Source organism: Suricata suricatta, chromosome 5 (assembly GCF_006229205.1).
Source record: "Suricata suricatta isolate VVHF042 chromosome 5, meerkat_22Aug2017_6uvM2_HiC, whole genome shotgun sequence".
Lineage (NCBI taxonomy): Eukaryota > Metazoa > Chordata > Mammalia > Carnivora > Herpestidae > Suricata > Suricata suricatta.
The window spans coordinates 11,033,887-11,060,018 of record NC_043704.1 but is presented as its reverse complement, the minus strand read 5'-3'; the positions used below and the strand labels follow the sequence as shown (position 1 = coordinate 11,060,018).

Sequence of the window (26,132 nt, the reverse complement as noted above, 5' to 3'; positions counted from 1 at the left end):
TTAGGTCTCTCTTGTTTTCCTGCTAGACCTATGAGTGCAAACATATGGTTTCTGTCCTTCTCTGCCTGGCTTACTTCACTCAGCATGACACCCTCAAGGTCCATCCACTTTCCTACAAAGGGCCATATGTCATTCCCTCTCATTGCCATGTAGTACTCCATCGTGAATATATACCACATCTTCTTGATCCATTCGTCAGATGATCGATATTTAGGCTCCTTCCATGTTTTGGCTATTGTTGACATTGCTGCTATGAACATTGGGGTACATGTGCTCCTATGCATCAGCATTTCTCTATCTCTTGGGTATATCCCCAGCAATGCTATTGCTGGGTCATAAGGGAGTTCTGTGGATAGTTTTTTGAGGAACCTCCACACTGTTTTCCAGAGCGGCTGCACCAGAAAGTATGTGTTTTAACCCACTAAGTTTGGGCAATTTGTAACATAGCCTGGAAACCTAATGTAGACACCAAAGGCAACAGGGTCCGCATGAAGCAGGTCAGTTGGACAGAAGAACCCTTCCTGTGGAGTACTTCCAGAGGAGGGAGTTGAAATGTCCCATCAGGGGGCTCATTGTGTAGCTAATCAAGCCTTTGTGACTGATCTATCTGACTGCCACCATGCTGGGAACCTTGATGACTTTAGCCTTTTCATAATCTCAAGAACAATAGGGATCACTCCAGAAAAATGCGCTTGTAGGCAATATTGTGCACACCTTGGGCAGGCATGCAGGCCCCTGAAATGTCCCCTTGCATCCTCTGCATGGATACCCAGGAACCCTTGCTCAAGGACACACATTTCTGAAGGGGCATGTTGTTTCTGGATAAAAAGTAGTTCTTGGGGGACAAAAACATCTTACTTTAAGGCATAAGGTGCAGATACACATCCAGTACATACACAGATTTACAGACCCTGTGTGGCATTATAATTTGCTGGGAGACAATTAGGAAAACAATAACTTAAAAAGCTCCACATGGAGTAGATAATGAAAAGACAAGGTGGAAAAACACTTATCTATGCCGAGTTCATGGTCAGAACATGACTAGTATTCTACGTCTTGTCCAGGCTGCGGACCCACACACCTGACTGTATGGGAGGCAGACCTTGTCAAGAAGATTTTACCAACAACCAGTAGACTACATTCTTGCATTCCGGCTCCTCTAGCTGAAAATGCTGTCGTTTTGGAATCAAGAACAAAGACTCCAGGCAAAAGCCTGGGCTGTCTCCCAGCTTCCCCCTTTTCTAACGGTGTTACTTTGGCAAAATAGCCATCCTTGTGAGCCTCAGTGTTTTCATCTGGAAAATTGGTTTAATAATATAACCCACCTCAAAGTGCTAGCTGAGGATCACTGAGTGTGTCCCTGAAAAGCACCAAGAACTGGGTCTGAAACCTGAAAACTGCAAAAGTTCTGTGGTCTTGGTTTTATTGTAGCTCTTTCTGCCTTGTCTTTTCTCTCTCAATTTTATGTTTCTGAAGAACAGGAAGAAAAAAAACACACACAACAAATGAAAACACCCAACAATTCTCATTCCCCAAGCCCTCGGTGTGGTGCTCAGCAGAAGCTAGATGCTTGGAGGGTTGTGGTCAAAGTTGTGGAATCATTTACTTTCTTGTGGCATTTTGATACAGTTCAGAATTATTGATCTTGGTTTCTGGGAACAATATGGTTACATATTATATACTTTCAGACCAAATTTTGTTTTCTCCTACAAAGATGAGGTAAAGGGTCACAGGCCTGACAGAGAGGAGTGTTGGGGCCATCAGCCGAGGGGTCTTTAAAAATAAACCACCTTGGGGCACCTGGATGATTCAGTAAGTTGAGTGCCTGACTCAGGTCATGATCTCGTGGGTCGTGAATTCGACCCCCACATAGGGCTCATTGCTGTCGTGCAGAGCCCACTTGGGATCTCTGACCCTGGTCTCTCTGCTCCTCCTGGGTCACACTCTCTCTCAAAAATAGATAAAGTATTTTTTAAAAATATCACCTTTTGTTCACACAGGCTGGGGCTCTCTCATCTGGGCAGTGAGAATGAGTCACCCTATGGGGTTATAGAGTTCATAGTTAATTTTTTTAAATGTTTTATTTATTTTTGATACAGAGGGAGACAGAGCATGAGAGGGGGAGGGGCAGAGAGAGAGGGAGACACAGAACTGGAAGCAGGCTCCAGGCTCTGAGCTAACTGTCAGCACAGAGCCTGATGTGGCACTTGAACCCAAGAATGTGAAATCTGACCCGAGCCGAAGTTGGACGCTTAACCGACTGAGCCACCCAGGTGCCCCGAGAGTTCATAGTTATAGCAATAGTGACCTTACCCCTAATGTATACCAGGTATGAGATGGACTGCTCTGAAATTACCCTCCTTTCCATCCTCATGAAGTAGCACTCTCCATTCCACAGCTAGGGAAACTGAGGCACACTCCCTGCCCCCACTGCTGGTAAGTGGTAGAATCAGCACCTGGCTCCAGAGCCTGTCTTCCTAACTGTTGCCCAGCGACACCACATCCAAGTTCATTAAACTCATTAAGAAATACTCAATGTGCTTCCGCTGGGACTCAGTGTGCATTGGACCCAGTGATCATTGGGTCTCTGAGACATCAGTAAAATAGTCCCTTGTTTCATACTTTTAGAAGCGAGTCATTGTCTTCTCTTTCCTGAGCCTTCCTGAGTCTTGGCACCAGCAGCCATCACTCCTCCTTCTGCATGCATTCTAACGCAGGGGCTCATGTGCTGGTTGTGGGGTCTGGAGTTGTCTGGTGTCACTTTATATGAATAGTCTTCTCTTCCCAAGTACATGATTGGCCTCTGACATCAGAGACAGTATCTTCCTCTATCCTAGAATTTCCCTGCTGGAGCACATGGTATGATTCAGTAAATACTGTCACTGTCAAAGCATCACACACATGCCACATTCCATCTAACGTCACCTATTAACTTAGCTGATAGGATGTGGGAGAGGGAAAGAGAGAGAAGGCCAGGGCCCGCCAGGGCTGGCAGCATAATGAACCAAGACTGGCACCAGAGGAGGACCACAACTCCTTGGGGAAATCTGGACACAACAGGGCCAAGGAGCGAGCACACCCCAGGCTTATTTCTAGAACAGGCTAGAAGAATCAGATGCTAAGTTGCTGCAGGAACTTCCTAACAGACCCTTCACCCACCAACTTGCAAGAATTGCCGTGGAGGATCAATGCATCATTCACAATGCCATTTCCATGTTCACCTTTCTGAAATATTAATGGCCCTGGCTGGCCTTTGTTCTGCTGACCATGGACACAACGCACGTCCCTCGAGGACACAGGGGCACAGAAGATAGACTCGGAGCCCAGGATTGAAATTCCATCAAGTCTTTGGGTCAATGGAAATCCTTTACACTGTGACAGTGACATAGGCCTACTCCTTCCTTTGCTTAATTCTAGAGGTTTCGCGTGAGTTTTCCTCATGGGACAGGATTCTGTTTCAGTTCTAACCCCAAACACCGGGCTGTGGGGACTGAGGCTTGCCAACAAAATCTGCAGTGAACAGGCCACTTGCTCCTGGTAGGTGCAGGTACAAGTGTCATGTTTGGACCCCAATGACTCTCAGCCCTGCAGCCTGAAAAGAACGCTCACTTCAAAATTTATACCAGGACTCCATACATGCAAAGGGGCTTAGACATCTTGTGTTTCTGATCTGAGGCTCTGTGTCTGCACCAGATTATTAGTATCAGAAACATACCTGAACCACTGAGGGATGTGTCTCTATGTCAACACTGTCTGGAAATGGCCCACAGACCCACACGGAAGAAGGCTCTCAAGGAGAAAAGAGAGAGAAGAAGAGATGTGTTCTAACAGAAGCTACAGAAGCCTAATGGTTCAGGAAGAAAAGCTGAGTGGCAAAGATATAATCAGGAAGCATCAGTGATGGCAAAAATGCTTGTCCCTTTCCCTAGAGAGGGAAAGCAGGCTCTGGGCACAGGGTTGCAAAATGGTCTACCTCTTAAGCAGTCAGTGCTTTGCCTGCATTTCGCCTAGTGCCCAAGTATTGTCTAGCACAGTGGACTCCGTGGTTAGAAGCCATCGAATGCATCTAAGGCTGACAGGTGCCAATGCTGACACACGCACTGTAGCAGACGCTTCAGCCCATCGCTATCCCTTTGCCCCACTCTCCCAGTGCTCTCCAGCCCAACTTCCAACTCCCAGCACCTTTACTTATTTACCGTAAGGCTTTCTCTGGCCACCAGAGCCTGGTACTGCCCATCGACATCGTAGGCTGGAATGGACAGAAAATTAATGCCACCAGGAGCAGTTCTTGCCCAGTGACTGACGGGTGTTGGACAGTACATTCATCACTAGGAGGGAAAATTCTGATGTGCAACACTGTTTCCTAGAGTTCCCCTAAGGCATTAAGCTCTAGTTTTCTACAAAAATAACTTGCTGAATTTGAATCTTTGTCTCACAACCTTCTTCTAGAGAGACCTAAACTTGGATATATATTACACACACACACACACACACACACACACACACACACTACTGTTCATAGAAGGGTTTAAGTTGTACAACACTCTGGTGTGTCATCTTATCTGTTTTCACATCAGTTTTGGTAGCATTTTAGAAATTAGGAAACTGAGTCTAGAGAGGCTGATAGATCACCCAGAGTCAAATATTGGACTCAAAAGCATTTCTAGTTGTTTCCAATGCCTTTGGTTTTTTCCATGGCACAGTGTTGCCCCAGTGGAGAGGACAACCAAGGACAGACTTCCAAGAAGCTCACTGATGGTCAGTGTGTCTCTTGGTAAAATTTAAAATTGCTGTAAGGCAAAGCCAACATCGCTATAACCTTTGGGGTGAATCAGTTCCTACGCATCCCCAACAAGTCTTCCCCCATCATCTGCTGGTACATGTTACAAACAGTAGTAGGTATTTAGTAAGTACATGGTAGATAGATGATGGATGATGGGTGGATGGGTGGATGGACAGATGTGTGGGTGGAGGGATGGCTGGATGAAGGAATATATAGCCATTATCAGTCCACAATGAACGTCTATGTCTCTTGCATCCTGAGCAAGAATAAGGGCAGTGCTACAAGTAATTAAATGTAATTTGCATACAACCTATTGCCTATTTTCTGTCCCTGCATCTAAGAATGTCATCTATTAGGAGTATCAGGAAAAAAAACTTTGAGAAAAACAAGTTTCAGTCATTCACCAGAAGCTGGGATGAAACCAACCTTGCACCTAAAGCAGTGGTTCTTATGCCTAAGTGAGAACAAAAACAAGCTTGTTTAACAAGCTTGTGAAAAATGCCAATTTCCTGCTATAAATAAATCTAAGATTCTAATTTGACAAGAACCCAGAATCATGTAACATCTGGTAATTCTGAAGACATTACAGGTTTATGATGTCCTGCACTGGAATGAAGGGACCCTCTTCACAGATACCTAGACCTTTCCTAGGAATTCCTTTAGCCTATTGTCAGGGTTTGCCTTGAAGTGTTAGCATTACAAATACACATGTGACTTGTAAAGGGAGTTAGAAGTGGGATGAAAAAGATAATAATCCCATCCTGGGTACTCACTGGAAGTGGCAGGAAAATACACAGAATCCAGATCTTGGGGTGAAAGAGGAGATGAGGGACCAGGAAATTCAACCCTGGACCCAGCGTACCAATCCCCATTAATGCTTGCCAACGGAAAGTGGTCTATCTTTTGTTTGAGCACTTCCTGTAATAGGAGGCATCTACCTCCTGACATCGTCCATTTATTTTTTTACAGTTTGGTTACAAAGTTCTTAGTGGTTTCAGTTGTGTTTCCTGAGGCCACAAAGATTAGATCCGATTGCTGTGCACCATGACAGCTCATGGAATATTTAGGGACAAATGGAATGTCTGGTCTAAATAAGTATTATCCTTCCTCCTTAAGTGTCCATATGACAGGATATGCTAACTTTTAACACCTGGGTGATGCCCACTTGATCTGCCTTTGAATTTAGCCTTCCAGCTGTGGTCTGATAAGAACAAGGAAAGAGGGTCTATCACACCCTTTATTATGGACACTCTGCCTCCATTATTGCCTTCTGAAATTACATTAGCCGATCTGGTAGCCGCATCCTATTGAGCCAAAACTCAATTAAAACTCCAGAGTCTTTTTTCGATGGGAACCTCTCTGTGTGTAGCCATTGATCCAGTTATCAGCACTCTCTGAGTAACGCTATTCAACCATGCTGCGAATCAGAATCTAACTACGGCCCGTGTATCCACATCTCTCCATTTGCTCCACATGGGAGGAGGCTTATTACTCCATCAGACTTTCTCTGTTCACTAGATCTAGGTAGAGTGACCAAAATCAACTGCTCTCCCCCTGCTCCCTGGAGGCACACGGTCATGATATTAGCAGAGACTCTTGGTCTGGGATCTGATCACATCCGCAGAAAGACATGACAGGTAACACTTCATTTTCAAAGCATGAGATGAAGTGCTCTTGTCATGAAAAATTCTCTTCCATGCTGATGCTGGAGAATTGAACAACCCAGCGTTCTCTCAGAGTATCCAAGGAATTAGGGAGCTTTGTCCAATCTGAGGCTGTTGTTTTAAGAGTTTAGAGGCACCTGGGTGGATCAATCTGTTAAGTGTCCGACTTCAGCTCAGGTCATGATCTCACAGTTTGTGGGTTCAAGCCCCGCATTGGGTTCTGTGCTGCCAGCTCAGAGCCTATTTCAGATTCTGTGTATCCCTCTCTCTCTCTCTCTGCCTCTCCCATGTTCTCACTCTGTCTCAAAAATAAATAAACACTAAAAAAAGAAAAAAAGAAAAGAGTTTAATCCATTTTTATTAATTTAAAGGCTGATCATTCATTTGGATCTATTTTCTCTACCACTTCCCTGGTTGTGTTTTTTCTTTCTCTCCCTTTTCCTGCCTTCTGCTTTGTTTTTGTTTCTCTTTAACCATTTTTATTTTCTGCTATTTTGGAATTATATATCCATATTTCTATGTTTGTATTAATACAGTGTTAATGTACTGGGCTATCGTTTTTTTCAGACTGTGATGTTAACCAACACCCACAGATAAGACTCTTACAACTCTTTAATATATCTCCAAATTCTGTCCTTCTGACATACGTCATATTGTTCTCCAGTGTTTCAACTCCTTCTCATTGTAAATAGCCCCTCAAATACCATTCATATTATATTTATGGTAGATTTGCAAAACGTTTTTACCAGATTCTTAACTTGCCTTTGCTTCTTGCTGCCTACAAATTCCTTATAGCTTCTTTTCTTGTTTTCAGTACTGCATTATTTTATTTTATTTTTCATGTAGCAAGTTTCTTAGTCATTTTGTATCTGAAAATACCTTTCTTTATTTTACTTTCACTTGTGAAACCATTATGTTAAAAGAGGTTTTTTCTTTTTCAAATTTTTGTTTAAATTCCAGTTAACATACAGTGTCATATTAGTTTCAGGTGTTGAATTTAGTGGTTCATCACTTACATGCAACACCCAGTACTCATCACAGCAAATGCCCTCCTTAATGCCCATCACCCATTTAGCCCATCTGCCACCCATCTCCCCTCCAATAACCCTTGGTTTGTTCTCTATAGTTAAGAGGCTGCTTCCTGGTTTGTGTCTCTTTTTTCCCCCCATATGTTCATCTGTTAATTTCTTAAATTCCACATCTGAGTGAAATCATATGGTACTTGTCTTTCTCTGACTTACTTCAATTAGCATAATACTCTCCAAGTCCATCTACACTGTTGTTGAAATGTTGAAATGGCAAGATTTCATTCTTTCCTATGGCTGACTAATATTCCATTATATATCCATGCTACCTCTGCTTTATCCATTCATCAGTCAATGGACATTTGGGCACTTTCCATAATTTGGCTGTTGTTGATAGTGTTGCTGTAAACATCAGGGTACAGACAGCCCTTCGAACAGTATTTTTGTATCCTTTGGGTAAATACCTAGTAGTACAATTGCTAGATCATAAGGTAGTTTTGTTTTTAACTTTTTAAGGAACCTCCTTACCGTTTTCCAGAGTGGCTGTACCAGTGTGTATTCCCACTAACAGTGCAGGAGGGTTTCCCTTCCTCCACATTCTGGCCAACATCTGTCACTTCTTGTGTTGTTAATGTTAGCCATTCTGACAGGTAAGAGGTAGTATCTCATTGTAATTTTGATTTGTATTTCCCTGATGATGAGAGATGTTGAACATCTTTTCACGTGTGTGTTGGCCATCTGGATGTCTTCTTTGGAAAAGTGTCTATTCATGTCTTCTGTCCATTTTGAACTATGTTATTTATTTTGGGAGTATTTGGTCTTATAAATTATTTACGTATTTTGGCTACTAACACTTTATCAGATGTGACCTTTGCAAATATTTTCTCCCACTCTGAAGGTTGCTTTTTAGTTTTGTTGGTTGCTTCTTTTGTTGTATAGAAGGTTTTTAACTTGATGAAGTCCCATTTATTGTCACATTTGTTTCTCCTGCCTCAGGAGCATATCTAGTAACAAGTTGCTACAGCTGATATCAAAGAAGTTATTCCCTGTGTTCTCCTCTAGGATTTTGATGGTTTCCAGTATTACATTTAGATTTTCATCCATTTTGAATTTATTTTCGTGTATCACGTGAGAAATTGGTCCAATTTCATTCTTTTACATGTAGCTGTCTAGTTTTCCCAACATTATTTGTTAAAGAGGCTGTCTTTCCTGCTTTATATCAAGAGTTTGGGGGGTAATGAGAAAAGAGGAAATGAGGAGGAGGACCCTGAGGACCCTGGCAGCATGTCAGGTGTGTAGCTGCTTGGAAAGTTCCCTCCCTTCTGAACAGTCATTTAACTGCGTATAGATGGAAACTGATAGTTACTTATCCTTACCAGTTAGAAAACAGGATCATCCTCAGACATCTGTGGTTGCCAGCGAAAATCCTGCTGCCAGTCAGACTGCTGCTCCATTTTAGGGTGCAATTATGAAAATTTTAACGTTATCTTACGTATTCCGAAGTTTTACTGCAGTGCGTTAGATACAGGTTTATGTTATGCAGCCTCCTCAAGGCTTAAGATGCTATTGCAAACTAGTTTAATAGTTATTAGTTACAGAAAATTCTCCACCAGTATTTCTCTGTTGTCTCTTCCTATTCTTTCTATAACTGCCTTCTGGGACTCTGATTGGCTCTATTTGGAGCTTCTCATTTTGTGTTCATTGTCTCAGTTTCTGCTTCATATTTGCCATCTCTTTGTTTCTTTGAGTTATGTTCTGAGCATTGTGCTTTTTTCATCTTCAAAATGATTTACTCCTCAGTTACACTATCAGGCTATTTAGTTTTTTCTCAACCCCACCTGCTTTTCTTGCATTGTGCATTATAAAATCTGTTCCTCAATTCTATTTTTGAGCATTGAAATCATGCTTATTTTCAAATTCTTTGGACATTTATCTACATTTCTTTGTGAGTGCTTTCATTAGTTGCATCTGTTGAGCCTCACTCCAGGGATAAATATCTCTGTGAGGTCTGTAATCTCTGTAGTTTCTCTAAGGGAAATCAGAACACACAAGCCTGCATGGTGTGCCTGATGGAAGCTTGTCTTTGGCATGCGTTGTCCCCTGAAGGAATGCCACCTGTGTGCCCTGTTACAAAGGTGAAAACTTGTCTCCTGCAAGACCCTGTGGAGTTCCAGGCTTTTTTTGTACTTGTTTCTGTGCAAGACTTGTTATTTTTTTCATCGTTTTATTTACTTTTTCTTTTTTTTAATGTACTGTTCATTTATTTTTGACAGAGAAAGAGACAGAATGTGAGTAGGGGAGGGCAGAGAGAGAGGGAGACACAGAATCCTAAGCAGGCTCCAGGCTCTGAGCTGTCAGTGCAGAGCTTAATGCAGGGGGCAAACTCACGAACTGTGAGATCCTGACCTGAGCTGGAGTCAGAAGCTTAACCGACTAAACCACTCAGGGGCCCCTATTTTTTTTTCTAAATGTAATTTATTGTCAAGTTATCTAATATGCAGTGCATACAGTGTGCTCTTGGTTTTGGGGTAGATTCCCATGATTCATTGCTAACATAACACACCCAGTGCTCATCCCAACAAATGCCCTCCTCAATGCCTGTCACCCATTTTGCTCTCTCCCACCCCCATCAAACCTCAGTTTGTTCTCTGTATTTAAGAGTCTTTTATAGTTTGCTATTTTTCCCCTTCCCTTCACTCATGGTCTTCTGTTAAGTTTCTCAAGTTCCACATATAAGTGAAAACATATGATACCTGTCTTTGTCTGAATAATTAATTTAATTTAGCATAATACCCTCCAGTTCCATCCACGTTGTTGCAAATGGCAAGGTTTCATTCCTTCTCTGTCTGTTCCGGCCCCAGCTGCCCGCTGGTCGGTTGGCGCAGGTTCCTGAGGGAGGGAATGAGAATAGGGTAGGGCAGGGAGCACAGAGAATGGAGGCAAGACAAAGTTTCTGATCAAGCCCCCATTTATTGAGAGAATACAAACCTTATAAAGGGTTCAAGGCGGGGAAACAAGGCAGCTGACCTAGGTCGGTTGCTAGGAGATGGGGTCAAGAGATTAAAGCTAGGGTAAAGGAAGAACCAAACTGAAGTTTTTAGCACAGTGCCTGAGGGGCCGACACTGCCCTGCCTGCAGGCGGTTGATCTTTGTACTTCTGGCAGCTCCCGACACTTCTCATTGCCAAGTAGTATTCCATTGTATATATAGACCACAATTCTTTACCCATTCATCCAATGATGGACATTTGGGCTCTTTCCATAATTTGGTTATTGTTGATAGTGCTGCTATAAGCACATCTCCAAAGTCAATGGAAATAAAAGCAAGAAAATGAACTATTGGGACCTCATCAAGATAAAAATCTTCTGCACAGCAAAGGAAACTATCAACAAAACTGAAAGGCAACCAACAGAGTGGGAGAAGGTATTTGCTAATGACATATCAGATAAAGAATTAGTATCCAAAAATCTATAAGGAACTCACCAAACTCAAGACCTGAAAAACAAATAGTCCAGTTCAAAATGGGCGGAAGACATGAATAGACACTTTTCCAAAGAAGACATTTAGATGGCCAACAGACACATGAAAAGATGCTCAACATCACTCATCATCAGGGAAATACAAATCAAAACCACATTGAGATACCATCTCACATTGGTCAGAGTGGCTATAATTAGCAACTTGGGAAACAACAGATGTTGGTGAGGATGTGGAAAAATTGGAACCTTCTTGCACTGTTGGTGGGAATGCAAACTGGTGCAGCTGCTCTGGAAAACAGTGTGGAGGTTCCTCAAAAAATTAAAAATAGGATTACCCTATAACCCAGCAACACCACTGCTAGGAATTTATCCAAAGAATACAAGGGTGCTGAATCATTGACTTGTTTTTAATGGGATTTCTTGGCTTGAGATCTGCTGTGTACATTTAGTCTCACACTCACTGTGTCAGCTTGTACTTTCTGATTTCCCTCAAGTGACTCTTTCTACTCAAGGTCCAGAACATAAAGTCCTCATCTGGGACTTGTGGTTTGAGACTTTAATCCCTGTTTCAATGACAAGACAGTCCTTATTACTTGGAGTTCAGTCTCACCTCGTCCACCAAGGATGTTGACACATGAACTCACCTGCAGTACACCGCTGCAACCAAGACTCATGGTAGTCCCACATCCAGAGTCCCCAGGCCACCTTCTGCTCCATCTCTGGCTTCCTGTTTCTCTCACCTGGAGATCTCCCTTTGCAGCTTTTTAATTCACCTATGGATTTTAATGTTATTGTTATTTTTGGAGTAGAAGTGGGGGACTTTCACAACGATCTCAGTTGACTCTTTTGACCAGAAGTTTAAAGGACCTTAGCTACTATAGAGTAATTAACTCAGGGGTAATAGTTTACCCTCAGCCTCTAATTGGATGTCTTTCTAGCCATCCACCTCTAGTCATCTGAGTTCTACAAGAGCAAGCAAGTGCCTTTATAGCAAAACAAAAAAATCCCAATGCATTCACTAAGATAAAATCTCAACCTCACAGAGACTCTTCTGAAAGAGAAAGCATGATGTGCACTAATGAGTTTTGATATACTCAGTGAACACCCATCTTGGTATACTTGCTATTCTCAACAAATATATGATGTTAGTGAAGCAAAAGGGAAGTTTCTACCTCTGTGTTCCTGGCTCTGAAGTGAAAGGACCCATAAGAAGCATCATTTATCTTGAAAATAAAATTTTAACAAGAAAACTTTCTTTGCAAGTCTTCCTCACCCTGACCCTGGTCAGAAACTCTGAGCTGTTTCACGTATATGCAAAGCTGAATGAGGCTGGAGCAGAGCCGTTCAATAACATATAATAGAAATGTTAACTGGAGTATTGATTTTTTATTATGTTTGTATTGCCTGTTTAATTTTATTTCCCTTGCAGGAAATTTTTTAATCAAAAATCCAGTTATTGAAAAGCCCCATAAGCCAGCCGATAGTAGTGAGATGTGAGGAAACACAGGCACTAAATCACTCTTGGCTAATCCCTCGCCCACCTTCACCTCCCCCCCTCCCGCCAGTGAGAGTTCAAAACCAAGAGCTCCTCCATTTCCAACTGAGAGTAAATGCGTGTGACCTTCAGCTCCACAGAGGTTAACCTACTCTGATTAACTTTTCCATGTTATTCCATTAAATAAAAACAGTTTTGACACCCAGAGACTAAAGCATCCTAGAGATAATACAATAACCCTATGCAATCATTTCAAATTGGATTGTAATAATTCATTTAGGTGACCATACATATTTGTTATATGTAATATGAAACATCGCAAAATGAAATCAATAGAAATGTTTCTTGTTAATGAAGATATACTGGGCTGTTATGTGTGGGTTGCGGACTCAATACCACAGAAATCTTATTTGTATTATAAATTTCAGGGTATCCTGAGAGTTACAAATGAAGATAGCATTTCTTAAAGAAGCGCAGGCTGGTCATTTAGAAAATTATATCATAAATTTATGTCATTTCTTTGTCTTTCAAGGTCTTTGCACAGCAACAGAGTCGTATAATTTGGGTAAAAATTCTGGCTGAGTTATTACATTCAACTATCTGCAAATGAACTTTTACCCAAACTTCCATTTTAAAATTACAGAACTCAAAATAATTTACCTTTGCTAAGTCCTAAAGGTGTCACCCCAGAATATTTGATTACACAATTTAGGGTAGAAACAATGGAGGTAATAGAGGTAAAAAATAGATAAATAGGTATAAGTATAGATATATAGCTATGTACACACATCCATCAATCAATGTGACTGTAGTAAACTTGGCTGGAATGCTATCCTTAACTTTCCATATGAAATATAATATGGTATAGCGTGGTGTAGTATAATATAATAGATTATATATATTTATTTATACATATAAATAGAATTATTTTAATTATGTTAATTAAATTCACATGTTTTTAAATGCTCATTTGAATAGGAAGTTCTGCATTTTGAACATTACAGTGACATTTCAGATGTACAGTTAGCTGTGCAAAATTAGTAAGGTTGTGAATTATGATTCTATTTACATTCCTCTTTTCAAAATTTATATGCTTTACTGCTAGTGAGACCTTCACCATGAGTAAGGCTCATAAGAATGACACCTGTGCCCTTGTGAAAAAAGAGGGTCATAAAATATAGAATTCTTCACAATGAAGAAACAGTAATCCTGGGTAAGCCATATTTAAAACAGCGATATAACAAATCCTAATTTCTCCATCTGCTATATTTTTCACCGGTGCCCCTCTGGCTCCCTTGTCTGCAACCCTCAACTTTAGAGAAAAACAGGGCCAAAAAAGGAGCTCCCTTAATCTGCTTTCACTAATTCACTAATTTTCACCTGAAATCTGTACCTACCTATCACTTCCTCCCCGTGCCGGTGGCCTACTGGGTTTGCCAGCCTCCATTTCCACCAGCTTCGAGGGGCTGTCTAAATGGACAAGGCGGGGCTTAGTTGTGTCTTTGCTTCAGGCTTTCCCAGTCTCGGAAGTATTCTGAGTCTTGAGCCTGCAGGCTGTGTTGCCGCCTCACTCATCCCTCCACTGTTTCCACCCTCCTTCCTCTCCCCACATTCACTGGAGACTTTGGTTGCTCTGTTTGATATTTTTAAGGGTTCATATGCACACCTCAATTCCTTGAGCTTCTCCGCACCCTTCCGCAAATTACACCTGGGACTTTCCTCAAGAGGCACTGCTCTGCCTCTGCATCAGCAACTCTGGGGTTCTGTGCTTATGTCCTCTGCACCCGGAGCTCCCCTGCTCTGCCAGTCCTGTATCTCCACCTCCTCAGGTGCTTCATCACAAGGGTCTAGACTGTCCCCTTTCTAACCCTGCCCTCATCCTGGTCATATCCTGCCTACACTCCAATTGCCTCCCTAGCTACTTATCTCATTTTTTTCTTATCTCATTCCTTCTCTTCCAAGTGAGATTTCTTGAAAGAATAGCTTACACCTGTCTCTGCTTCCACTCCTCCTTCTCATTTCCCAATCCCACTACCACCACCCATGAAGCTGCTCAGGCTAAAGTCCCTAATGCCCCATTAACTTCCAAATAGAGCTGAATAATTTACATCTTTATTTATCTCTATCCCCTATGGCCAGAGGCTGCCATTTCCCCCAACCTTCTCATTCCGTGAACTCATGAATATTCAGACTCATAGCTACTGCATCTTTATCTATGAAAGTCTTTTATTCCTCCATCTGTTCTTTTTTGTAATTTTAAGTTTTATTGTTTTAACAACGAACTCTTCCAAGCACTTATAAAAGTGCAGAGAATAATAGCATGTTCATCTTGGAATCTCTTACTTTCCCACACTCTACACTTGATCTTGATGCTTTCATCCATTATTCTATGCTCCCTTCCCCCATGATACTGTTAACTGTAAAATCTTTTCCATGAGTTTGTCCTGCCCTGTGGGTCTGCCTGCTCCCACCTCCAGCCATCCCTACCTGGATGCCCTACAAGCAACTCAACCATGTAGACCTGTCAGCCACCCTTCTCTCCTCTTTCACTGTTTCACTGTTGGTGTTGGTGATTCTGTCTTGCCAACTAAGTTGGACATATAGTCATGCTTCTGGCAAAGTTCTGCAATCACATCTCACAAATGTCTTTATACTCTCTCCTTTCTCCCATGCCCCACACAGCTTTCATCCAGCCTCTTGCATTTCTCTCTGGATTTGATCTAACAATCTCCTTGTAGGCCTGACTCCTCACTCCTGGCCCACCCCCTCACAGCCCAGTCTCCATCCACCTCCACACACATTTTTTTCTTTGTACAATAAAAATACTGTTGTGCTGCCTCCCTACCTGGAAGGCATCGGGGTCCTTCCTTGAACTGAGGACAAGGTCCAGGCTGTAACATGAGTACCAACTCCTGCTGAGGGGTCCCCATCCCCCGCACAGGACTTGGGTCTTGTAAAACACTGCCCCTCTATGAATACCTCTAACGATGTTCTGATCACATTGCTGCTACCATTTGTGTTTTTGTCTCCCTGACCATCAGTGTGTGCCCAGGACACAGGGACTGTGATCTCTGCATAACCAGGATTTAGCGCATTTTCTGGCATCAGGTAAGTTTTCCATAAGCACCCAACACATCCTGACTCAAGAGCTTGTTCATATACACACAGATGGTGTGCTAGAATTTAATAGAAAATCAATAAAACAGTTAAGGATTGTTAGCACCCCACTAAGGGTACAGTGTTCAGTATAAATTAAACAAATCATTCTATTCAAAAGCTACCATTTCAATTGCTTTAAAGCAAGTCACGTGCAGCTAGCATTTTAAATTACTCCCAAGTCCTCAAAAGCTATTACTAACAAAAACCATAAGCATATAATCAAATGCTCAAAAAGGTTGAACCCTTGTCTGGTCACAGAAAACTGGAGGCTAATAGCTATGCATGAGGTGACCTGCTGATGATAGACCTTTATCCCAAGGCATGACTCTGGAATTGTTTGCATTGTGCATCCATGTAAGATGGGCATGAACTGAGGACTGGCTTTTCATTTATCTTTTAAGTTTATGTATGTATTTATTTGGAGAGAGAACACAAGCAGAGGAGGGGCAAAGAGAGAATCCCAAGCAGGCACCACACTGTCAGCACAGAACCTCATGCAGGGGCTTCAATCTCATGAACTGTGAGATCCTGACCTGAGCCAAAATCAAGAGTTAGATGCTTAACTGACTGAGCCACCCAGGATCCCAGGCCTACCTTTTTAGATGGGGGAACAGAATCTAAGTCAAGGAGACCCCATCCCAAGTTGTCAAGATTTGGGGTCACCTGAGCCCCAGAGTTCAAGGAGGCTAAAAATCCTCCTCCACCATATCATGGCATATATACGTATATCCATCTCTTGCCTCCCTGAGTAGAATAACTACATCACCCCAAAATAACCTATTTCTTTTTCTTTAACTGTATGATCAAGCTGATAATGTATTAAAAGTAGTAAGTTATTATGAATTCTCCAGAGACTGAGCTTCACATGATATGGTTGGTCCCTTTCTTCCCCCAGATCCATTCTTTGCCCTTTGCTTCCCTGTTCAGTGCCCAACCAGCCAGCCCACCGAGCATTTCCAGTGATTCTCCTTGTCCTGTGGCTGCCACCCGGGCTCTGACAACGGCAGGTCCTGGTAGGAGACTGGGGTTGGAGGAGACATAGACCAGGGCACTTGTTCCTTCCACACCTTGTCTGCCAACCCTCAGTTTTGCCGATGACTGTGCTCCTCTACCCATCGCCCAGCCTCTGTCAAGGGAGCATCTCCCACAGATCTCATTCTCTGTCCTGAACCTCCCAAGGTCTCTTCAGGGAACCCCTGCAGTGTGCTATCGATTTCCTGCCAGGAACCTGATGGGGGAACCTCCTTAATGTAACCAGGAGCCTGATTTGACAGCCGCACAATCTTCCAGACAGTCATGCTTGGTGCTTTGTGCGTACTGGGCAGACAGATCTCTCTGGGGGTCGACCCTGCTGTCCAAACCCTTCCCTCACTGTATTGGTCAGGTTTCTCCAGGGAAACAGAGCCAACAAGATATTTTAAAGAGTTTGGCTTATACAATTGTTGGAATTGGCAAGCCAGAAATCCATAGGACAAGCTGGTAGGCAAGAGATTCAGGTCAGAGTTGGCATTGCCACTTGAATTTTTCTACATTGCAGTCCAGAAACAGAATTCTTTCTTCTTTGGGGAGCTTCAGTCTGCTCTGAAGGCCTTTGGTTGACTGGATGAAGTCCATTCACATTATGGAAGGTAATATGCTTTGTTCAAGTCAACTGATTATAGGCATTCTTCACACCTGAAAACATCTTCACAGCAACATCAAGCTAGTGTATGACCAAACACCTGTGCACCAGAGTCAAGCCAGCTGACACGTAAACTCAATCATCACACCCATCTACCACATAGATTCTGTTTCCTTTGGGTAAGGAGGCTCCTCTTTACCTCAAATGCAAGCGAGGGCTCAGAACAATGTATGCTCACTTCTATTCTCTGCTCCAGGAGATAAGGAAAAGAAGCACCTGAAGAAATGACAAAGACTGCAGCACCTGAGTCGCTCAGTTGGTTGAGCATCTGACTTGGTTCAGGTCATGATCTCACTGTCCATGGGCTCAAGCCCACATCAGGCTCCACACTCTCAGTGTGGAGCCTGCTTGGGATTGTGTGTGCTTGCTTGCTTGCTTGCACTCGCTCTCTCTCTCTCTCTCTCTCTCTCTCTCTCTCTCTCTCTCAAAACAAACAAATAAACTTAAAATAAAGAAGAATCAACAAAATGAACATTTTCATGCTACCGGAGGTCACCACCCAAAAAGCCATCAGGCTCTGCACAAAGTATAACCCTGTTACTATTCTCTGCTAACACTGATTGGCTTGGGCTTGAAACTGCCCTAGAAATTTAGAAATATGGACATTAGGATTAGGAGGAGTTTGAACTCTGTCTCAGGAGATAAAAGCCTGACAGCTCAGTGTGCTAACCTATATTAAAATATATGACCAAAAGAAGAGGTCAATAATTTTTTTCTTTGTAAAGAGCCTATACTAAGTGATAGGGAGAAACAAGCAGCCTGAGAAGGTAGATATTTCCTAAGGATTTCATGGCTTGTAGTCATATGAGGAGGCTATATATAGAAAAGGAAAATGTAAAAGTCTTCTAGAAAGAATAGTTGAGACATTTGCTTGTTTATTTTAAGATCAAGAAGGTATTTATGAATTACTTATGCCTGAAAAGCCACATGACTGCCACAATGGACCTGACCCAAACCTCTTTTAAATATAGCACAACACAACCCCAACTTTCCCTTAGCCTGTGTGCATGGAAGGTGCCAGCAGGAGACTGAGGGTAGAGTGTTGCGGAGCCAGTCCAGGGCATTTATTCCTTCCCTGCTGTAGTTTTGCAATAGCTGCACCCCTCCACCTGTAGCCACAACCCCTGTCAGGGGCACTTCATCCCCTATGTTCCTCCCCCCTACCCCTGAATGCTTAGGGGAGGCGCAGACCTCCTGCCAAACGTCTCTCCATCCCTCCTTGCCACAACAGAATCTACGAGACAAACAAAATGTCAAGAATAGGAAAATACATAAGTCCTAAGAAAAATGTCTATCTTCCTCCAACATGAGTTCTTTTTCTAGAACAAGCTCACCAAGGAGCTGGTCACTCTCTAACAGTGTCCCTTTCTGAACCTCTATGATAATTCCCTTTACATTTATCCTTCTCTCTGACTATCTCTCTCTGCCTTCTCTATGTCCCATCCTTTCCAGTAGTCATACACTTAAATCCAAGACCCAGATTTTCTCATTCATGTACCACAGCAAAATGCTTTGTGTATGAGAAACAAACATGAAGGGAGTGCCAGACATCAAATAAAAGTTGTTTGCTTTATACTATGATTTCTTAAGCTAAATAGATCTCAAAGCTTTCTTCTGGAAGACAGATGCTTCCCTTTCTCTGTGTGACTTTTCTCTTTGATTGTTAAGTGCAAGTGTGTTTGCATGGCTTTAGTTGGCATGGTCTTCAACTATGGTCTCACACTGCCAGGCGAAGCGAGGACTGCATGCACCTAGAACATCTGAGCCACTATGAGAACAGGATGGCTTTTTCTTTACTTCCTTTGTGAAATCTCTATGCTGCTTAGTAGATTGGAGCCAACAGAGGCCAGGTTCTGGATACAGAAAGCAAAATGCTTTTTTTAAAAAAAGCCTTGGAACATATACTTTCCTTTCTGTGGATACAGAGATACCTGAGATCACCAAGTAATGTCTCTTCTGGAAAATGCTATCATTGATGGACAGGTAGGGACAGCACACCTGCCAGACTGTGTACCAGTGTCAATTTCCTGGTGGTGATATTTTTACAATACTTATGTAAGATGTTATCACTGAAAACAACTGGGTTAAGGAACACTGGATCTCTATTATTCCTTACAACTGCCTAGGACTTTACAACAATCTCAAAAGAACAAGTTTATTATCAAAATAAAAAAATAGAATCTAAAAGGTAAAATACAAAGAACTGAGCATATCATGGTAAGGGGGAAGGTGGGCAGCAAAATTGTAAGTGCGAGGGTAACTAAAAACAGAGAAACAAACCCACACCTCTTTGCAGCTGTGAGCTTTCATCTTTGTTTCCTACTGACCACAGAGGGAATCAGTTGCAAGGATCATGTTGTTCACTGATATTTTTTAAGTGGGGAGGAGAGACTGAAGTTCTGATACTGCAGCCTGGGAGGAGGTTGTTCCTTGAATCCCTGCACAGATATGTTGTGTTGCATCCAACAACACATCTACAAGAGATAAAACAGTAAAATCCATTAAGACTGTCTTTTAACTTCTTGTCCATTTCAGAAAAACAAAAACTCTCAGAGGCCAATAAATTTAACCCATAAGTAATGAAAGGAAGCATGGTGATGTCATGTGGCCACCTTTCTGCTATCATTATTCATAATTATTGAATTGTGTTTTCATCCTGACACCATGAAATATCTGTTCTTCAGGAACAGTGGGCAAAGGTGAGGCTCCAATACATTTTCCAGAATCTTTCTTCTAAGCCAAACCGAACTGCTTACCAGCTATTGCCTGTCCTCCCCCACCCTCCCCATCCTCAGCACCATACCCTGGCTGTGTGGCTCCAAACACAACTCACACAGGAACTGGTCACAGCACTGCAGGTCCCTGGCTGAGGAGACACTAAAGTCATTGTTGGGGCTGAGAATCCTGCAAAGCTCCCTCTCTCATGTGAACAAAAGCAGAACTGGGAAGTTTTTTTAATAGTCCTTGGGCAGTCCATGTTTCAACACCCACAAAATCACTGTCAAATTTTGGTGCCATTGTCTTTTAGTCATCATGCTGGGAACCTTGTTCATATACTTTCTGGGAACCATGTTTATATGTTTGGAAGCATAGTGCATACGACAGAGTATACATGTAACCTTCCATAAGCGCCAAAATTCAATAGACACAAACCTAGCTTGTCCTCTCAAACACATGCTGGAGAAACGGAAGTTGAGGAAATACCTAAATGACTCTATTAAGCTCACACTCTACTGGTTGGTAGGTATCCAAAGGCAAAGAATCAAACCTAAATTCCTGAAGCTGATTTTCTGTCCAATACCAAGCATAAATAAAGGTCCTGGAGAAGGTACACTGAATTGAATGTAAAGCAAAATGCTATAGACTCACGATGCAAATGCTAGGTTTGAAGGAGCAATCTAAGAAATTAAACCAGGAAGTGATCTTTCAATGGAGTCTTGGAAAGAGAGGAATTATACAGACTGCCATAAAGGAGAAAGTGCTCCTCGCATGAGGTATATCAGGGACAGAACCATGACGGTGGGGTTTGCAGCTCATCTTCAGGGAACATCAAGCAGATAGACTTTGTTGGTGGAGAGTCATAGGGAAGAGAAAGTTGGAGAGAGGACCACATAATGCAAGTCTCTGGATACTACGTTATTGCATTTAGAGGTCTCACAAAGAATAATATCAGCAGGTACGTGCTAGCAACAAAAAGTAGAAACAATGGAATGGCTTATGCATCAGAAGTACTCTGTCTAAATTATTTTTGATCTATTGGCACATCTTTTCATGATCTACTAAAAAATTTAATTTTTCATTCGTCTATTGTATTCAACAAGCGCAAGTTGCAAGCCCAGATTATTAATGATGTCAGATCTTCTATTACTAAAACAAATGCATAAAGGTTCCATTTCTGATGACAAAAAGAGAGTCATTTGTTTCAATCATGGAGGACAATCTTATTAAACATTGCCAACTTACTGCCAAGCTGGCTGGTCACCAATGCGCAGCCACAGAGCAAATGGAATGTAGAAGACTGTCAATCTTCAGACAGTGTCACTGCCCCCAAAATAATAAACTTAGGAGGAGATAAATTTGTTGTGACTTGGACACTTTTACTTCTTAATTCTGGAGTCTTTCAAGTTCAGCATTTCCATAATCCTTTCATGTAGCAACTAAGCTGTTTGGCAAATGCTAGTAAGGATCAGCTAAAAGGGTCTTATCCTCTATAAACCTTATACATAACTCTGATAACTGACTTAACATTTCAGGAAAGTGATTTAGAAAAGTAAAAAGCCTTTAAAAATGTTTACATCCTTTGACCAAATAATCCTACTTCTCAGTCTAGGGAAATGATCTGGAATGCAGAAAAGGCAATGCACTCAAGAATGTCCATTACTGTGTTGCTTCTAATGGCCAAAAATGATAGAGCCCACCAATTTTCTGATTTAATAAAGTATGGGCCCGTCACTGAAATAAACGCTTATGGAACGTTACATGTATACTCTGTCGTATGCACTATGCTTCCAAACATATAAACATGGTTCCCGGAAAGTATATGAACAAGGTTCCCAGCATGATGACTAAAAGACAATGGCACCAAAATTTGACAGTGGTTTTGTGGGTGTTGAGACATGATTTATCTGTTTATTTTCTTCTATGTTCTTTACTGTATTTTGAAAACTATGTCAACAACCATATATTGCCTTTAAGTGCAGGGGTACCTGAGAGGCTCAGTTGGTCGAGTGTACGCCTTCGGCTCAGGTCATGATCTCACAGCTCTTGAGCTCGAGCTCCATGTTGGGCTCTGTGCTGACAGCTCAGAGCCTGGAGCCTGCTTCAGATTCTGTGTCTCCCTCTCTCTCTGCCCTCCCCTGATCACACTCCATCTCTCTCTCTCTCTCTCAAAAAGAAAAAAAAAACATTAAAGAAAATTAAATGCAAATACAACTCTTGAAACATTCTGAACAGGTTCATCCCAGAAGGTCTCTAAGCTGGAAGGCACCAGAAGATGTGAACAGCCAAGATGAGAGCAGAATACAGAAGTGGGAGTAGTTCCTATTACACCAGAGGGATAAATGTGTTTGTTCCAGGCTTGCCGAAAGGAGCTCAGAAGAAATTCACAGGGAATGAGGCCAAGGTTAGGATATTTCCAAGGTCCCAAAATAGGTCTGGCTCCAACCTACATGGCCTTGAGGTAGAATGATAATAAAAATGCCAGTTAGTTTGAGGGACTTCAAAAAAAAGAGGGTCTTTTATCCCAGTGTCTGCTTGGAATTCTGGGAGGAGACCACTTTGTGGGATGCCCAAAGGCAACATGGGGTGGTCCCAGCAAAGCTGAAATGGCAGATTGGGGTCTGGAGTCTCTGAAGTAGTTCCCACCTTAGATCTCTAGCTTGAGCAGCAAAGCACAGAAAGATCCAGAAGTTCCCATGAGCCTCAGTGGTGAAACAGACCAATGGACTGAAGCAGCCTAGAGTTGAGACAAAGAGGAGCCAAGGAAGAACACTAATAACCGAAGGGCCCTGGCACCAGCAGCAGATACTGGCGCACACCCCTGACTAGGAAGGGTTCACCCCTTTGTTTAGTTTATCCCTTTGATCCTCAGATGCACAGAGTTGAGTTAACCATCCTCTTAGTCAATGGTGAGCCATCATTTAGTGGCATGCCATCATTGATTTGTGTTGGATTGATGACTGATTGATTGGTTGTCTTTTATCCCCTTTCCCATACTGTCTCTCTGTCCTACCATGGGTGGTCACCTCATTGTGTCTGACTAAGGATGAGTTTGAATGTATCCTTAAGAGTATAGTGATAGGGCATCTGGCTGGCTCAGTCCATTAAATGCCGGACTTTAGCTCAGGTCATGATCTCACAGTTTCTGAATTTGAGCCTCATCTCAGGCTCTCCACTCTAAGAGAGAAGCCTGGGTCCACCTCAGATCTTCTGTCTCCTTCTCTCTCTGCCCCTCCCCTGATCACTCTCTCTCTCAAAATAAACAAAACATTTAAAAATTTACTTAAAGTATAGCATTAATCTACATAAATGGTAATGTCCTAAAGATACCATTCTGTTTTTATTTTCTTCTTTTTGTTTTTAAAGTCTATTCATCCTGTTGCATGTACACCTAGTTTGGTATCTGCATAGTATTCCTTGATTTATTTACACATTCGCCAAGTAATGAACCACTCAGATGTGTTCAACTCCAGCACAGACACTGCTGCAATGAATACTCGTACATGTCCATTTATGGGCCCCCATGAGAATTTCTCTGCTATTTATCAGCAGGACTGGAATTTCTGCACTATAAAGGACACACCTATTTACCCTAAGGACTGCTCTTTGCTTTTAAAAATGTCTCCATAAGTCTTCACTTCCATCAGCAATACTGGAGGGGTGGAGCTTTCCCCCATCTACACAGTCACACACATGTGTGACAGACACAGAGCTGCACTGCCCAGTTCTTCAAGAAAGGGCCAGGTGTCCAGCTGCAGGGGGTGAGGTCAACAGTCAGCCCTCACTGTCAGCTCCTGCAGGGTCTGCCTTAGTCCCAGAACATTTGGTCTCCAGCCTCCTGAAGTTCATTATCTGACCAAGGCCAAAGATAAAGACCCGGCCCCAGGTTTCACCCTTCCTAGGGCAGCCCACATCAGGATGTAAGAGCCAGCTATTTCACCTGGTACCCTGCAGGGCAATTTCCACTCCAGAGCCCCTGGCTGGGCTGCCCAAAGCTTTGCCCTGCCTGAATCACCTCTCAGCTTCTCTCTGCCCAATCCTGCATCCTTCTGGCTCCTGGCTCAGGAGTTGAGCCCTAATAAACATCTTAACCAAGCTGTCTGAATGTCTGCTCCTGCAGAGCCCAGCCTGCAATAGCACCACTCAACTTTATAATTTGTCCAGTTGGCTACATGGGAAACAGTATCTCATTGCTTTTTTGACTTCATTCTCTGTTTCCTAATGAGTTGGAACATTTGTTAATATACTTGGTAATTGTTCAGATATCACCTCCTCTCAATTATGATATCCACTTTTCCTGGGTTCTCTAACTTTTTAATACTAATATGTAGAAATTCCTTCATTATTCTCTATAAGCCTTTCCATTTTAGAGTCACAAATATCTTGACCCAGCCTGCCTTCTGACTAATAACTATGCCTATAGGAGATTCTACAATGAATTGGATTCTCAAGTTTGATGTCATAAAATCTACCAACATTTTACCTTCAGTTGTGATATTGAGGTTTGGTATAAGAAGGCTTCTCCTTCTTCCAAGGCATAGATATTTTCTTTTATTTTTATAGGGCTACCTCTTATGTGTGTTCTATTTTATTACCTCCATGTTGTGAAACCACTATTCCAGTGAAACTTTTAAAAGGTCCCAATAGTTATGAATCCTTGGCAAGCAGACTCCAATCTCTTCACCCAGAGATCCACCCCAGCTCTCCACCCCAGTCCGCATCAACTCTATTACATGCCTTCATCTTCAAATGGGTTCTCAAAGGTAGATGTCACCCTAGACACTCTCCATGATACCACTCATGAGGCTGGAATGGCTATGGACAGGGACAGAGGGCTGACTGTCCCGGCAGGGAAGGAAAAGAAATAGACATTCTGTGGAGTAGAGAGAGCTCCAGGCTCTTAGAGATGCAGGTTTGTGGAGGGACTAAGTCCTTGTCATTTCCCCATGGCACATGTGTTCTTAATAGAGAAGGGCATTTCTTTAAGTTATTCCACAGTAACTTATCTGTGTGTGAATATGATACTCTTTCTCCAAAAAAATAATTTTAAAAATAGCCCTTCATACTAACAAGTCCAAATTACTTAGAGCTGCCATATACATTTACTCACGTAGTTTATTAAAACACCCTGGAAATGCTGATGATCACTTAGTTGTGTTTATATAAGAGGAATTGTGGTGCTTCTGAAAGAGCACTGGACTGAGAGTCAAGACAACCAAAAATTGGCCACTGACTACATGACCTCCCACCTCTAAGAGCCTCAATTTCCTCTAAAAAATGTGGTTACAAGTTAGTTTCTAACACCCCTTCCCATTTAACTGCCTGTGACTAAAATATATGATTATATTCCTAGAGAATTACATAGCACCAGACTACCTCAGAAACACATTTGGAATCCAGCCCGTGAATTTCACGGCAATGTACTATCATGTGAAAGCATTTATTTGTGAATTCTGATTATTCTTTTAAAATATGTCCTTTAAATATTATCACCTGGTAAACAGCTGAAGTGGTTTTAAAATCTAATAAGTGCACATTATGACCTAACAAGGCTCCTGTATGTTCTACTCAGAATAGATGAATCCTTCAATGTTTTCAATGGTCCTTAGACATTTATCTTATTGCCAGTTCATAAGAGTGATGATTACAGTACTTTATGATGGCTCCAAGGTTTGTTATCAGCCCAAATACAAGCTAAATATGGGAGCATGTCTGTGGGCCAGCCTTGCCTCTTGTGTGCACAAAGAACTACATCAGGTCTATACAAGAAATCGTGCTCATTTCTTATATTGCGAATTAGATGCAGACTCCCTCGGTCTTTCTAATCATTAGTCAGACCCATCTGGAAAAATCCCACACTCATGACGAAACTTTCCATCTCTGGCTGAGGAAAGTCAGGACAGCAGTCTTTTCTTTTTCTGACACTAGTTTGTAGACAAGACGGATGCCCTTCTCTATTAAGAACACATGTGCCATGGGGAAATGACAAGGACTTAGTCCCTCCACAAACCTGCATCTCTAAGAGCCTGGAGCTCTCTCTACTCCACAGAATGCCTATGTACCCATATATTATTGCTTTTATACAAAAAAAAGAAAGAAAGAAAAGAAAAATATTATTATAACATTGA

The 26,132-nt window shown here is 42.1% G+C and overlaps 1 long non-coding RNA gene across 1 annotated transcript; it reads right to left on the bottom strand.

Moving 5' to 3' along the window:
- Nucleotides 1-10,252: 10,252 nt before the first annotated feature.
- LOC115291509 lies at nucleotides 10,253-19,632 on the bottom strand. Its single transcript, XR_003908494.1, has 3 exons — nucleotides 19,573-19,632; nucleotides 11,596-11,724; nucleotides 10,253-10,361 (listed from the first exon to the last, which is right to left on the bottom strand). It is a non-coding gene; the product is annotated as an uncharacterized LOC115291509 (long non-coding RNA).
- Nucleotides 19,633-26,132: the final 6,500 nt, after the last annotated feature.